General features: G+C 42.0%; 1 protein-coding gene and 1 long non-coding RNA gene across 4 annotated transcripts in view; one reads left to right on the forward strand and one right to left on the reverse strand.

Moving 5' to 3' along the window:
• RAI2 (retinoic acid induced 2) overlaps positions 1–16,405 on the reverse strand; it is a 92,972-nt gene that overhangs the window by 34,505 nt on the left and 42,062 nt on the right. The window contains exon 4 of one of the 3 annotated variants that reach the window (XM_079972777.1): positions 13,895–13,972. The exons of 1 other annotated variant lie outside the window; for it this stretch is intronic. The gene's annotated coding sequence lies outside the window, so the exon portion shown is untranslated. Of the gene's footprint in view, positions 1–2,122; positions 2,436–13,894; positions 13,973–16,405 lie in introns of those variants that run through there. One more of the 3 variants, XM_079972778.1, reaches the window with a different exon arrangement.
• LOC307214503 lies at positions 2,624–3,866 on the forward strand. Its single transcript, XR_013838165.1, has 2 exons — positions 2,624–2,756; positions 3,526–3,866. It is a non-coding gene; the product is annotated as an uncharacterized lncRNA (long non-coding RNA).

The raw sequence follows: 16,405 nt of genomic DNA on the forward strand, positions 1-16,405 counted from the left end.
TGCTTATATCCCTACAGAGTAGGAGGACCAAGCAAACATTTTTTTTCGAAATAAATTAAAAAGAAGCCAAGAATGCACTGAAAATCAGAAACTTCAATTAATCAGCACACCCTTATCTGAAGCTGTTCCATGAGAGAGAACATACTGAAAAAGGAAAATGCAATAAATTAGTTTATTGGAAGAATCTCAACATATTCTTGCTTGTAAACTAGCATTTATCTGGCAAACCCAATAGCAAACAAATGAGCAGGGTATGACTTAAAATTCAGGCAAAAGTGCATTTTATTTCCCATCCGCAATGTATTCTGTGCAAAGTAGCACTTGGTCAATGTAAAATCTTCACTGAAATATTTAAACACGCTCCAGTAACCAAATAATGCAACTTCAAACCAGAATCATAGACAGAAAAATAATAAAACCACTATCACCTTGTCCAGAACAAACAAATGCACCGGAGGTGAAAGAAAAACCAAGGGATTATTTCCTACTGAATAACTTTAACTATAGACAGTGTATTTTTTAAGAGTGATACATAAGCAACTGCTCTGCAATGATTACAAATATTAAACTAAAAAAAATAACTGTTTAATTTCATATTATCCATTGTTTTGGGTTTGAGTGTATCAATCCAAGGTTTAAAAAAATATCGCTGACTAATAAGTCTGCAGCATGGGTTTGGTTTTAATCCTCACCTCATGATCTACCACTACCTCTCCAAATTATTGTTTTTAGGAAGTTTAGCAGAGGGAGATGTATGCACCCATAAATCTGCACTTGACCCTTGTCCTCCTCTTCCTTCATCGTTTACACACCATGTCACTCCCTGTCTAAAACCCACTCCTGGGACTTCGGCAATTGAAACACAAAGCAGCAGCTGTTTGGCAACATTTCTAACCCTAAACAGCAAATGCAATGAGATTTCATTTCAGTAAACATGCAGACCTTCCTCAGTGCCGAGTGAAACAATAGCCACTCATTTATGGGTAAAAGACATTGCAGGAGAGGGGGGACCAAATATACTCCAACACAAATGCATTTGCTCAACTTTTTTTTTACCACCAGAACAAAGTGATCGGAAATAAGGAATGGAAGCTCATTTTGCATTGTACTGCCATCTATAAATGGGAAGATTGCCTATGGGTATCTTTATTGTACAGCTCTGTTCCAATAAAGGCCATATAGCTGCTGGCACATTTGGTGCTACCTTTTAAGAGTCTCTCATCTTCCCTTGTGCTGTACCATTTCCCAGAATAGGAGAAAGACTCTCACAAGGCCCAGCACACATAAATACTGCAGGTCCAATTTGGGACTGCTGCATAAAGTCAAAATGAGGCGGATGCTGTCAAAAGACACCGCTGGGATCACTCCCTCCTCCGCCTCCTTTCAATGATTTAGCACAAATACAACTTCACAGCAAAGCATGCCAAGTAGGAGCCTTGGGGAAGCACTCGCTGCATTGCTAAAGCATCCCCTTCTAAAGGATCCATTCCTTCCTGTGCAGCCAAACCCATCAGATGGCAAAATGGATGCTTCACAACAACCTCAGCCTCCCCTCTTATGGACCCAAATTGGATGAGAAACCAGTCCTGAGTAAACAACCTCCCCCCCCCACCCTTTTCTTTTTCAGGCAACCCTTTATGATTATGCCACATATATAAATTATGCCTTTATGATTATACAACACACACACACACATATATATCTAAAGGGAGCTTTTCTCCTCCCTCCCCCCACCTTAAAGAGACAATTCCCCATAAAGCATCCTCTGAAGAGGGGCGATGGTGAGCACCTACCTCCCCATCCTCCCTGGACTCAGGCAACCTGTCAACCGGAGAGGGCAGCCCGGCCCCCGCCCCCCCCCCGCCTGGAGGGCTGGCCAGGTTCACAGGCACCCACCCTCACCCCACCCCAGACCCTGCGCTCGCTCGCTGCCCCCTCCCTCCCTTAACCTTCAGCTCCAGAGCCTCCCCCCTCCCTTCCCAAGCCGGGTGCCCGCGGGGCGGCTGAGCGGGGCAGGAGCGCCGAGGGGGCGCCCGCGCCGCTCCTCTCCCGGCCCGTTCCTCCGGCTGCCGGGGTCCCCTATCTACTGCCGACCCGAGAGCTTTTACCCCGTTGCTGTTACCTCGCTGTCCTCTCTGCCGGCGCTGCCTTAGCTGGGCTCCATGGACCGGGCGGGCAGGCTGGGAAGACGCGCGGCAGGCTCCTCGCCTCCCTGTTCGCTGTTTCAGCTGGCGAAGGGTTCTTCTCTCTTTCTCCCAGCCACCCCTTTTTAATAACGTCCTCGCAACGAGCCTGTCAGGCTCTGCCCGGCTGACAACGAGGGCGAGCCGCTCTGCGTGCCGCTTCAACGCGCGCCCTGCCCTCCCTGTCGCTGCTGCTGCTGCTGCCGCGGCTGTCTGGTGTCTGAGTATCCCTGGTATCTCTCCGTCTCCCTCCCTCACACACACACACACACACACAGAGGGGGCGGGAGGGAAGGGGCGGGCCAGTAGGAAGCCGAGCTGTGCCCGCCTCCAAATTGGTGCGGGGGTCCGTGGTTCCAGGGCGCATGCCCGCCGTCGCCAAGCGCGAGAGGCGGGCCTGGCACGCGCCGCCGCCGGTCCCCCCCCCCGCACGCGCGTTAAGCAAGCAAGCGCCAGCTGCTTAACTTCCCACCCTCCCTGTCCAGAAACGTCCTCCCGACCCGAGGAGCATTTTGGCTGCGAAGGGCTCGGGGGTCGTTCAGGGCGGAGGAGGAGAAAGAGGGCGCGGGGAAGGTGGAGCGGCTTCCCTTGGTTTTTCCCCCTGGCGCGGAGCCCCCAAGGGAGACCGAAAGAGGCGCGCGGGGGGGGGGGTTGCGGTTGGTTTGGGGGGGGGAGAGAAGGGTGCAGGGGGAAAATGGCCACGGAGAGGCGAAGCCTAGGGTTGCAAATCTAGTTGGGGGGGGGGAGCATGAATCCGTTTTGCTAGAGGCATAAAGCAGGGGTAGGCAACCTAAGGCCTGTGGGCCGGATGCGGCCCAATCGCCTTCTCAATCCGGCCCGCAGACGGTCCGGGAATCAGCGTGTTTTTACATGAGTGGAATGCATCTCTGCGTTATTTGTGGGTTGCTGATCCCTGGCATAAAGGGTCTGTTATTGTGCATGCATTTGGCAACGTCGTTTAGGGAGAAGTGAGGTGTCTTGGAAAGAAGTTAATTGTAAATTGGGGCCTGCTCTGCAGGGTGGGTAGTAGCACTGCAGATGGGTATGAATAGCAGAGAAGAGGAAAGCTGAGGAGTAAAGAGGGGAAGTTTGCTCTGCATTAAGACAGCCTGAGACTGGAGGGGGGGGGGTTCTGGCACAGAAAGGTAAGTACTGAAAGGTTAAGGATTTAAAGACCACATCTCTAATATTCTGCATTATAGAAAAAGAATTTGGGATTGTGGCAGACCATGCTATTTTAATATAAGGAAAGATACGAAAAGTTATAATGTGTTCTTATGTCTGGTTTTACGTTCCATTACATAGCACACATTTAGTATTTGCAGTTTATATCTTCATGCAGTGTAACATTTTGGAAGGTGGGGTGCTGCCTCTGTGGTTGGAATGCCTCTTGAGATAAGGCCAAGCTTGGCACAAGCGTTCCCGAGGAGGGGGCAAGGCTCTTCATCCTCATTTTGACACCATTTTGAATCAAGATGGCAGACTGAAATGTATCTTTGGCATCACTGCCCTTTTTTGGCATAGTTTTGGCTGGCTCTTGATATGTCATCGCCAAACTTGGTGTGAACGTTCCCAAGATGGGAGCAGCAGCCTTCGTCAGTGTTTGGATTCTGGGTGCCAATATTGAATCAAAACTAATTAATATTTTTATATATGACATTCACTAAATATTTTAAAACTCTGCTTCATGGTCTCTGTGCCCTCTTGTAACACACTAAAATCTGTTATATAGACGGGCATAAGCATTTGTGAATATGGAAGAGGGTGCTGCAGCATGGGAAGAGTGTGTTTGATTTTTCTCCTTCTTAGTTAGTTATTAGCACCAGGTAATTGTGATTTACATTACTGTACTTGTTTGTAAACAATTTCAGTTTTTGCCATAATAGTTTCTGCCAATGCTCTGGCTTTTTTGGACTATAGCACTAGTGTAGGGCTGCCATACATCCTGATTCTCCAGAACATGTCCTGGAATTGCCTGGATTATTTTCTTGAAATCGGGCAGATGTCCTGGAAAACCAGCAACGGGGGTTGAATCGTGCCAAAAATGCCTTAAAAAAAGCTCCCAAACTCAAAAATTCTTGTAGCTCAACAACTTCCGGGGTATCCTGATTTTTACTTTTTGAAATATGGCAACCCTACACTACTGACTTTCCTAGCCTATCCGTTTGCACCATATATATTTCGCATATACACTTATTTTAAGATGGCCATATTTTTTAGTCCATCTTAGAAAGTTTGGTACATTAATCTTGATTTTGTTTACTAGTTTACTAGTTTGTTTACTAGTATTATATAAGCTTGCCAACTACGTATAGTTGGGTTTTTTTAGTTCCATCATTGATTCTATAAAAAGCAGGCAACAATTGCTCTTCCAATTTGCTGTTTCATTTAAGTATTTGAATGAACTTCACACAGTACGTTTTGAAATAATTGGTGTCAGAAGAAGAAGAAAATGACTAAAGCAGCTTAGGTATGGCTTGGTGACATGTCTGAATTGACAAGCTATGTTCACAATCAGTTAGCAATCTATGGTTTGGTGTGATTATGACCATTGTTCAACCACCAGAAGTCATGCCATGGGCCTGATTCGAGGTCAAACCACAGCGAGTTGTATGTTAGGATTACTGTAGTGTGTACAGTATAAGGCCTGAATTGTGCCACTGTGTTATTGATTGCTTTATTCATTTCAAGATTTCCATCCAAAGCTTTTTCCATAATCATATTCTTTTATAAACTAGCAAAATAGAAAAGGGTTAGGTGGGTAGTCAGGCTAACAGGGTTGCAAGAGCATACACATGGTCATAGTTATATAGGGACTCATAAATAAATGTGATTGTACTTTTTTAAGGCTATGAAAGGTCCACTGTTCCTTACGACATAATTACTGTATCTTCCAGACCTCTGCTATGTATATATTTGTGTTGATGCTGTTTATAAATCAAAGCAATTTCAAAGGAGTGACTAGTGAAGTAGTATATACTCTTCCAAATACAATAACTATATATACAGTTATTAAATGAAGTTACAGCAAATTGTTAAATAAGGTGTATATAATTGCCACAAGGATTGTGACTGTTCTAGGTTTTCTGAACATTTGATAAATTTTGGGGTCACTGCTCCATGGAATAGCCAAATGCTGCCCATAAAGAAAAGACACCCAACACACACTTCAAATATGACGGAAATAATCAAATCTTTCTGTGGCCTGAGGGACCATGACCTTAATTTAAAATCAATCAAAAAAGCCTTCTGTTGTTGGTGGCTGGTTGCCCTATTCATATGTCTAATGCTGATGTTCTCATAAGCCTGCCATGGTCAATTTCATTGAAAAGTTGAGGCACGTCACTTTACTGTACGTGTCTTGGGGAAAGCAAGACATATCCCCAAGCTTTAGCATGTGGCAGGGAGAGATTATTATTTCTTTATATGAACTTACTATATTACCTACATTACTAATAATGTGTATTATGTATATCAGCAAATATATCTCATGTCATGAAATATCTGGGGCACTTTTTTTATATTGCCCAAGAATCCTCAAATGCTAATTTTAAAAAAAATAAATCCTAAAGTGAGCTAAATCACAATAGAACCCTAAATTATAATTATGAGATTGAAATAAATAAGGAAAATAAAGTATCTACCCATTTTGCAATTCCCATGAAGTGTGAAGAGTGCACATGTGTAGATTTAGCCACGTGCCTCTGAAAACAAAATGCATCACAAGTACAGGTTCCATGTTTTCCTTTATAAGTATTATTTTGTATGAAGATGGTATGTGCCTGATTCTACACATGCAAGAGCCTTTTACATGCCTGTGTCATTTTCGTATTTGAGTATTGTTGTGGGTGAGGAAGTGTTTCCCATGGGAAGGCATTCCCCTTCTCCTGGTTTTACTAATTAAATGAACAATCTCAAAAACTTTTTTATAAATTCAACCTTGATCCAAAATATCATGCTGCTCTAGGAGCCGGAGCAACTAAATATTAACTTTTTGAAATGCAGGCTCAGCTGTTGGGTTGCAGAGGGGAAGAATCACACTCTACATCTAGGTGGAGAAGTTTGTGTACCGTTTCTATATGCATAGTGTCCTGAGTAGGAGGCAATTTAGTAGGGATTATAAATGCAAACTGCAGCAAAGCAAAGAATGTGTATACAAAATAAACACATTACAAATTCAAAGACTAGGCTACAATATGGCTGGCTATATTCCTTCCATGTCCTGGACAATCTTGGGGAAATGGGCATTCTAATGGGTCATGTTCCACATCCAATTTCCCAAAATTCACTGGAAAAATCTGTGTTAGTTGTGAAGTTGTCAGGATCTGTAACTATACAGTACTCAAATGCTCAGAAGTATGGAAAAGTTTCTTATTGCCCAATTCAGGCTCCAGAATTCATCTGAGCCAATAAAAGTTACTCTTTTTTCTTTGTTTAATCCCTATGGCTTCAAATACAGCTACTCTGACTTAACTGCCTTGCATGCAATCTTGATTTCTGGAAGGCTGGCCATTCCAGGTTCAATGCTGATAGGAGCCCACAGTATGCCAGATTCTTTTAAGTAGAAAAGAAGGAAATCCCAAGGAAGAAAGGGACTTGCGCCAGAAACAGCATAATATAAAATGACAAAGGTAAATGGATACAGGATGCCAAATACAAGAGTTCGTTTTTAAAAAGGAAACTTTTTCTTTAAAAGCATGTTAACAAAATAACATAAATAATGAGAAACAACCGTCTTCCCAGCAAATATACCATGGCTCAAAGCTTTTCATCTCTGGAGCAAATGTTTTATATACTCCAGTAAACCATGAATTATATAGTAATTTAACTCCAAGCACATTCATAATTTCCCATTAGGGGGCAAGGAGAGTTTCTTCCCCTTTTAATGGGGAAGTAGAGGAAAGGACAGGTCATACTAAGGGTATGACAACTTGCATCCTTTCCCTTCACTCATCAGGCCAACAGACACACTCTTGTACTGAGTGAGTTGTATCACTTGGGAGAGACCAATCATAGAAACGCCAACATAAATTAGATACAAACATCTTCTCAGCTTCCCTATATCTGACCATCAAGTCCAATATGTGTATTTTTATCAAGCATTTCATATAAATGAAACTATGGGAGTTTGTAAAGATATTATGTGGTTCTGGCAAGAAAATAAAACATTTGGTGATAACTTGCAATGATTAGTCCAGGAATTTGTCCAACATATATTGCGCGTGTTATTAATTTTCAAATATATTAAAAGTATTTTGAAACCTGTTTTGGTCATGCAGCTGTTAATATGCATTAATAAAATGTGAGGATGATCAGAATAACATATCAGGTACTGATGATTCTCTTATGTGACCTTCAGTGTTAAGCAAGCTGAGCACCCGCAGCTTATATAAATTGTTCACACATAATGTAACACTTCTGTTACATGTTGACAGACCAGTTTGGAAGTTATAAAAATAGACTAGTAGAAAATACGGTGGAGAAAGAATGCAGGCCTAACTAAGCAGGCCTGAAAAGAATCAGAAAGCAGGACTCAAAAACTTATATGTAATCCCTAAGACATACTAGCAGCTGACAGCTATCAAACAGCCAGAAGAGAATCTATTTATCTATATACATTCATAAAAAGCACATGTGGTATACAATGTAAACGACATATCACTACCATGAATCAAAACAACTTTGAAAACTAGTTGGGTTGGGTTTTTTTAAATAAAAAAACACACATTCCAAAATAGTGTAGTTTTTAAAAGACAGCTAAAAGAACGCAGGAAGGACATCTGTACCTCTTGTGGCAATGAGTTCCACAGGGCATGACCTGCCACACTAAAGGCTCAGTCCCTGATAAAGGCAGACTGAACTTCAGGTGGATGGGGGACCACCAAAAGAATGTCTCATGGCTGAGGTGGAGCACAGGGAATCAAATGGTTCTTACATCACATTAGGCCCAAGTTATTTTAAGGTTATGTGATTTAACACAAGAACCTTGAATCTAGCTTGGTAGCAAACTCGCAGCCACCATGTATTGCTCAGCAAAGAAGTAGCATGTTCATCAGCTCAGAAGCTTCATCTAATATTCATAGCACAAGACATATATTTAGGGAGCTGTTCTGGGCAGCACTCGAACAGCTGACTGCATGAGCCAACAATGGCTTCCTTTGCCAGCCAGAAATATGACTGGGACATGGATTCCAATTTACGAGTCAACTGGCCTTCCTGCATCAATTGTAATCTTTCATGGGGAAAAAACATGTTCTTTCTGAAGAGAGATACTATAGTGAATTTGCTTATGTATTTAAACTGTTTACTGAAGTCAAAGGCAATCCAATTGTCCCCTGGGAAAACAGTTTCATTTGCCAATGCAGGAAATCATGGACCTGGGCCATTTGGCAATTGCTGTTGTAAAAATATATAAAGAGGGAAGCTCAGGAATCACAGCCTGTGTGTGAGGGTGTATGTATGAGTGTGAGAGAGAAGTATTTGTGTCAATGAGGTGTTTTCAAGGTGCTCTTTCTTAGTCACCCATCCATCTTCATAACATACTGTACTTGAAACACCATTCTAATGAAACAATTGTCATTGTTTCGGTTGCTCATTTACTATTTCTGCTTTTGTTTTTTAAACACCTCTTTACAAATTGCTGGGAGAGATTTACTTGGAAGACTAGAATATATATTCTTCTAGATCATCTGGATTTTTGATGCAGCATCAGGAAGCAATTATTTTTTAATAGTGTAGTGAAGCTGGAGTCTTCAAATTAAATCATTTCCCATAACTTTTCAAAGAGAATCGTTGCTTGTCATGTCGCAAGTGCTCAGTCATAACAGCTGTTGCTTCCACCAAGCAAAGCCCTATGAAATATTTGTCACCAAATGAATGCCATTACCTAATGGCATGAGTATTACAAGCAAAGGATCACCTCACGCAAAGCAGTGAAGAAGACTTTTGTATTGGTTTGTCAGCCAGCGACAACAGGCTATAGGGCAAGGGTGTGCACCCCCCTGGCTAAATTTGACATTGATACTGAAATTGCCCTCCGAAAAAAGAATCCAACCCAATGACGTTCTGATTGATGAAATAAGGCCAGATAATGCCCAGATGGTTTGTAGGTTGACATTGGCCACCTATACACATCCAAATCACTTCCGTGTGCCTCTGCTGAAAATTTGTGCTGGGCTAATCAGAGTCTGAATCTTGAGATGTGTGAAAGTACAGTAAGTGAAAAATACCTTCTCAGTCAGCACACAACTTTCTGAAAAGAAGAGTGTGACAGCAATAATGTGACATCAATAATGGTTAGCTGGCTTACTAATAACAGAATTAGCCCCTACATTACAAATTGAACAATCTCTGCTGTCGCACTTCCAACAGCTATTTTTTAATTTTTATTGCAAGCCCCCTTGGATGGGCATTACCAAGAGAAGTGACCTGGAAATGTTTTAAATAAAAATAAAAGTAAGCTTTCTAGGGGAAGCCCCCAATGGCATAAAGGTAAAGGTAAAGGGACCCCTGACCATTAGGTCCAGTCGTGACCGACTCTGGGGTTGCGGCGCTCATCTCGCTTTACTGGTCAAGGGAGCCGGCCTACAGCTTCCGGGTCATGTGGCCAGCATGACTAAGCCGCTTATGGCAAACCAGAGCAGTGCACGGAAATGCCGTTTACCTTCCCGCCAGAGTGGTACCTATTTATCTACTTGCACTTTGACGTGCTTTCGAATTGCTAGGTTGGCAGGAGCAGGGACCAAGCAACGGGAGCTCACTCTGTCGCAGGGATTTGAACCACCAACCTTCTGATCAGCAAGTCCTAGGCTCTGTGGTTTAACCACCCGCGTCCCTGGAAATGTTTTAAATAAAAATAAAAGTAAGCTTTCTAGGGGAACCCCCCAATGGCATAGCATTCAATTATTACAGAGAGGAAGTCAGCCATCTCTCTTTTCAGGCTCACTTTCAAGACTGCCTAGCTATTGTTCGCTTTCATACACACAGACAGACACCTGGCTGATGTCACCTCCAGACATGGGAGGGCAAGGCAAGAAAGAGATGCCCCTTTGTGCTAACTGACCAGAAGGATCTCCAGCTATTTACTTTCTGTAGGAACCCATTGCCCTGGGCTTATAATACAAAGTGGGTACTTAACTGACCAAGCAAGGGATATTTATGTCACAAAGAAACAGCCCCCTTATCCTGCAGAATCCCATATTTACAGCTGTAAAATCAAAAGGCAGGAGGAGACTCCAAAAACCCATTTAGTCCAACCCCAATCTCATTGCAATGCGTAGGAGAAGCTCCAGTTTTAAACTGCTGCTATTTTATATTTAGGACACTTATTTATTGGCAATCATTTTTTCTAAAGTGATAATTATACACAGCATTTTACCCGATATGTATAAATGGTTCACTGTGGAAAATCTTACATGTAAATTAATGAGAGTTCCATTTCATGGTCTAGATTTGCATTAGTCCATCAGTTTATAATTTTCCCATCCCTGTATATAAAAACCCTTCAAAACCAATGCATGAAATCTCAGAGTATGCTGGCACTAGTGAACTGCTATGTGACAGCTCCTACAATCAGCATAGCCTCTAAATGAGTAATATTCATTGCGCCTAGCAGCTAATGTCATGGTGATGGCACATGACATTACATTATGATGCAAATACAGAGTGATCCAAATAGCTCATAATATATCAAACAAATAATGTATGTAAAAATGATCCCAGTAACACATGATATAAATAAATTTGTTATGACTGAAATGATATACAATTTAAATGTCACATCCATTCCTCAAAAATTGAGGCTAGAAGACAGCGACCTTTCACATGGTGCCCTAATCATCCCTAGGCACATTGTATCTTTATGAATTTATTCCTACATTTTATCAGAGTACATAGCCCAAGCAAAAGAAGCAAGTGACCCATGATCTAAATTTCTTTTTAAAAAATAACATTATAAAAATATGGCAATATCAATACAGTGGTACCTCGGATTAAGTACTTAATTCGTTCCAGAGGTCTGTTCTTAACCTGAAACTGTTCTTAACCTGAAGCACCACTTTAGCTAATGGGGCCTCCTGCTGCTGCTGCGCCACCGGAGCACGATTTCTGTTCTTATCTTGAAGCAAAGTTCTTAACACAAGGTACTATTTCTAGGTTAGCGGAGTCTGTAACCTGAAGCGTATGTAACCTGAAGCATATGTAACCCGAAGTACCACTGTGGTTTATTGCAAGGGCAACCCAAATGCAACTTACTCTGAAAACCCATTCAACTCTATGGGGTCCCTCTTGCAAATCAGTTTGGAATCTTTATCATTACAAATGTCATTTAGTAACATGACGGGTAAGATCTAATCAAAGGAGACCAGGCAACAAAAAAACTGGGTGAAAATGAAAGCTTCATTCACAGGTTAGTGTGCTGCTGCTTTTTTTTTTTTAAAATAGTGCATGTTTACTGCTGACATCTGCATAGATAAACCAAGTAAGGAAACACAGACACCAAATAACAATGAAGTTCTGGACACGTTGTGAGGATGAAAGGTGGCGATGGTGTTGCAGTCTTGCCATTTATTGTCTCAGATGGAATGCTCCCTAGATTGCTATAGAAGCATATTCTCTTAACAAAGGCATGATGGGAGTGATTTTCCCACTACAAAATGCTCCTGGAAAAGCCCAACAAGGGTGAAGCTACAGGCACAAAACTCCTGTGTAATCAGAGGAAGAGTGAAAAATAAATAAGTAGATGAAGTGGCTATATTCCCCAAACTTTAGATGTTTGGTCTTGGCAGCTTTTGAGAAGTAAATTGAAAATTGTGAATTAGAAAAAGCTGCACATGTAACTGTCACTTAGAGAATCTGGCATTTGTTCAGTGTTGTTAACTAGAACTTCTTGAGGGCATGAAGAAGCAATTTCTCATTGGTGTGTGTGTGTGTGTGTGTGTGTGTGTGTGTGTGTGTGTGATTCATTCACTTCCATTGTGCCAGGAGGGTATTTTTAGACTGACTCGCAGTTGCTATATTACTGAAATAAGAAGGGTAGGCTTCCACATTTTTAGCTCCTTTTTAAATATAATCTTTTCTTTGGTGTGGCCTTTCAAAATGATCATGGACAATATATGTGCTCTCTTGTCTCTCTCTCCATTATTTAAACCAATCATAAATAGCATCCCTAAGAGCAGGGAAAACCTTCATCTATAACTACTAAGGCCTGGAATTCTTTGGAGACAAAAGACTGGAAACTGCAAAGGAAACAACACTGCTTTTGTTTGCTTTGCTGGTGTGTTAAATCTGTTGCAAATGGAGCATAAAGCTTGTCATATAACCTCAAAATGAACAGCTCTTTGGCTTGTTTTTTTAAAAAAGAGCATTAAAGTACATTAGCCTTGTGTTGCCTGCTGACTACACAGAAAGAATAAGCACATACATAAAAACATTAAAACTGAATCATATAGACCATAGGCTAATTCCATAGAACAGACTCCAGACACAGTTGTCATAGTACCATCATAAGCAGCTGCCTCCTTGTTGGAAAAACTGGTGCACCATTAATACAAAAGCTGCAAATGCTACAGAGGACAGAGATCCCAACAGGACAGAGGGAAGAAGGTGGTTTTTGAGGTATACCGAGATGACCGAGATGACCGAGTGTGACGCGGCAGCTAAAAAAGCCAATGCAATTCTGGGCTGCATCAATAGGAGTATAGCATCTAGATCAAGGGAAGTAATAGTGCCACTGTATTCTGCTCTGGTCAGACCTCACCTGGAGTACTGTGTCCAGTTCTGGGCACCACAGTTCAAGAAGGACACTGACAAACTGGAACGTGTCCAGAGGAGGGCAACCAAAATGGTCAAAGGCCTGGAAACGATGCCTTATGAGGAACGGCTAAGGGAGCTGGGCATGTTTAGCCTGGAGAAGAGGAGGTTAAGAGGTGATATGATAGCCATGTTCAAATATATAAAAGGATGTCACATAGAGGAGGGAGAAAGGTTGTTTTCTGCTGCTCCAGAGAAGCGGACACGGAGCAATGGATCCAAACTACAAGAAAGAAGATTCCACCTAAACATTAGGAAGAACTTCCTGACAGTAAGAGCTGTTCGAGAGTGGAATTTGCTGCCAAGGAGTGTGGTGGAGTCTCCTTCTTTGGAGGTCTTTAAGCAGAGGCTTGACAACCATATGTCAGGAGTGCTCTGATGGTGTTTCCTGCTTGGCAGGGGGTTGGACTCGATGGCCCTTGTGGTCTCTTCCAACTCTATGATTCTATGAAGCCACTGAGGGTCACAGAATCAAAACTAGAACCAACAGTTCCGCCCAGAAGGCTGTCAGTAAATGCTGAAGCTTTAGTGCAAGGCAGTCCAGCCTCTCATACCAAGTGGGCTACAAGAGCACTTCCACACAGAACCCGGGGCAGGGGGCACATACTGAATTACATTTCCATCTTTAGGGAAGTTTTTAATGTGTGGCATTTTAATATTTTTTTAATCTTTGTAGGAAGCCGCCCAGAGTGGCTGGGGAAACCCAGCCAGATGGGTGGGGTACAAATAAATAAACTAAGAGTAATCATCATCATCATCATCATCACATAAATTAAAGTGTTTGCAATGTAGTTAATATCAGTGTTTTTCTTTTTTAGCTGTTCCTGAGCATGAACTATATTTTTGGTTCACTTTGGTACAGACAGAACAAAGGCTAGTTGGGGTTGTTTTGAAATATTTACCTTGGATGGGGCAAATATGAAGGATGGCATAGGACGTAGGTGAAGCATTCACATGTCTTCGTATACATGATCTTAAACCTATGGAATGACATTGGAAAACATATTTCCAGATATATCACTTTTGGATTTTCTTGACTATAAACAACATGAGCCTGGGTAGTATTAGGTATGCCTAACCCCTTTGATTTTAATAGGGACCACTAACTCTGGATAGGATTTGGCTGAAGGGGCTTAATAATAATGGTGTCCTTTTCCAAGGTAATAAATAATAGTGTCTTTTTCTAAATTTTGTGGATGTTGGATGATAGAAATTAAATGCTTCTTTTGTGAGACATTTCCTTTTTGGAATGCACATTTTGCATTTTAACTAAACTTGATTGAAAATGCTCTGCATATTGCTTGTTTTATTCTCCCAAGTTGGAAAAATAATAAAGTTTTATTAAAAAGAGATATCTATACAGGATCAGGATGGTGCCTGCAATCTCTCTCTCTTGCCTTGACACACAGATGTGCTGCAGAGTTACTAGACTGGCTGGCTAAGTGAGCATTCTTGGCTTGCGCCCAAACAGGCCCTCCTCCCTTTTTTCCCTTTGCCCTATGGATGCAACATCTTCCACATAAGAAAAACCTTAACATCTCGCAAGGAAGTGTGAATGTAGCAGTGGGAGGTGAGCAGGGTGCATGCTCTCTTCCAGCACAAAGCAGCATGGTTCCCTTATTTAATTAACTTGCACCTGCTGTCTTATTTCCAAGGTCTGTGCCTATTTTGCGCTACAGACCAACTGGCAGGCTGCAAGGTCACATTACAAAAGCATGCCCCAATCAGAGAAATACGGCAAATCTTGTCTTTCCAGGTCTTGTCATTGTGTTGCTTATAACGTGTGTGTGTGTGTGTGTGTGTGTGTGTGTGTAAAATAAATAAGCTGGCAAAATAAGGCACCTTGCGTTCGAAATCCTAAATTCAGCTGTTGAATTGCAGTGTGTTAAACTCCTTACCACAATAACTGTTAACTGAAGGCTGAATGTTGATTTTAAAAATACAGTGGTACCTCGGGTTACATACGCTTCAGGTTACGTACTCTGCTAACCCAGAAATATTACCTCGGGTTAAGAACTTTGCTTCAGGATGAGAACAGAAATCGTGCGGCGGCAGCGGGAGGCCCCATTAGCTAAAGTGGTATCTCAGGTTAAGAACAGTTTCAGGTTAAGAACAGACCTCCAGAACGAATTAAGTTCTTAACCCGAGGTGCCACTGTAAAATAAAATAAAGGTCTTATTGTACCATCATCTTCAGGCTACAATCCCATACACCAAGAGTAGAGAACATTTGTCCTTCCAAATGTTGCTGAACCACAACTCCCATCAGCCCTAGCAAATACAACCAAATGAGGATTCAAGGAAGTGCAGTGAGTGCCCATCACAAATTGGCTGCCATAGGACATAAAGACTGCCACATCTTTAAAAAAGGAAGAAAAAAGGCAGACCACAAAATACAGTGGGGGGGGGCAATTACATCTGCTGCCACCCTGTTCACTCACAGAGAAAAGCTCTTTGCACTTCTCCTCTATTTAGAACAGATGGGAGGGTGGGCATCAAATCCTGGCATCCAATGAAATGTGAGCTTATTGAAGGGAGTTGTTCAGCGTAGGAGAGGCTGAGGCAGTGCAAACAGGAACTGAGCAGAAAAAGCAAACTCTTCTGTATTGTGGATTTTTAAAGAAAATATTTACAGTGGTACCTCGGGTTACATACGCTTCAGGTTACAGACTCTGCTAACCCAGAAATAGTGCTTCAGGTTGAGAACTTTGCTTCAGGATGAGAACAGAAATCGTGCTCCGGCAGCACGGCAGCAGCAGGAGGCCCCATTAGCTAAAGTGGTGCTTCAGGTTAAGAACAGTTTCAGGTTAAGTACGGATCTCTGAAACGAATTAACCCGAGGTACCACTGTACTGCAATTTTTCACAGATGCCAAAGGAGGTACTGATGGGCACACTTGCACCCATGGACACCATGTTGACAACCCTGGATATACAAGGTTCAGAAGAATTTCAGACCACTCCTTAAAGTGCCTGAATTCAACTGCCCTGTTTCAGTTATCATCGGTGTACTATTACGTCCAGTTATTTGATCTCTTTCTTCTGGAAACGTATGTGAAAGTACATGACTCTCATATCGCAGCAGCATCAGGTTGCTAATAGTAGCCAATTGCAGAAATCTCTAATTTAGGAAGAGTGAAGTTAGAGCCAAACTGCCTTACAATCAAATTATGTTAGCCATTCTTCAAAGTACATGGAGAAAACGAAACATCAGAGGATGTGCTGGGGACAGTTAATGACATTATAAAAATTACTATAAATATCATTTGAAATCACATCAAATACGATATATCAAATGCATTAATGTAGCAGATGCATTTTGTGCCGGGGGAGTAAAGAAAGATAGCCCTATGGATGTGTGATACCATGAAATTACATTTGCATAATAGAAAGTGAATGTTCCCTTCCAGAGCTC

The sequence above is a fragment of the Podarcis cretensis genome (assembly GCF_951804945.1).
Source record: "Podarcis cretensis genome assembly, chromosome: 4".
NCBI classification, from domain to species: domain Eukaryota; kingdom Metazoa; phylum Chordata; class Lepidosauria; order Squamata; family Lacertidae; genus Podarcis; species Podarcis cretensis.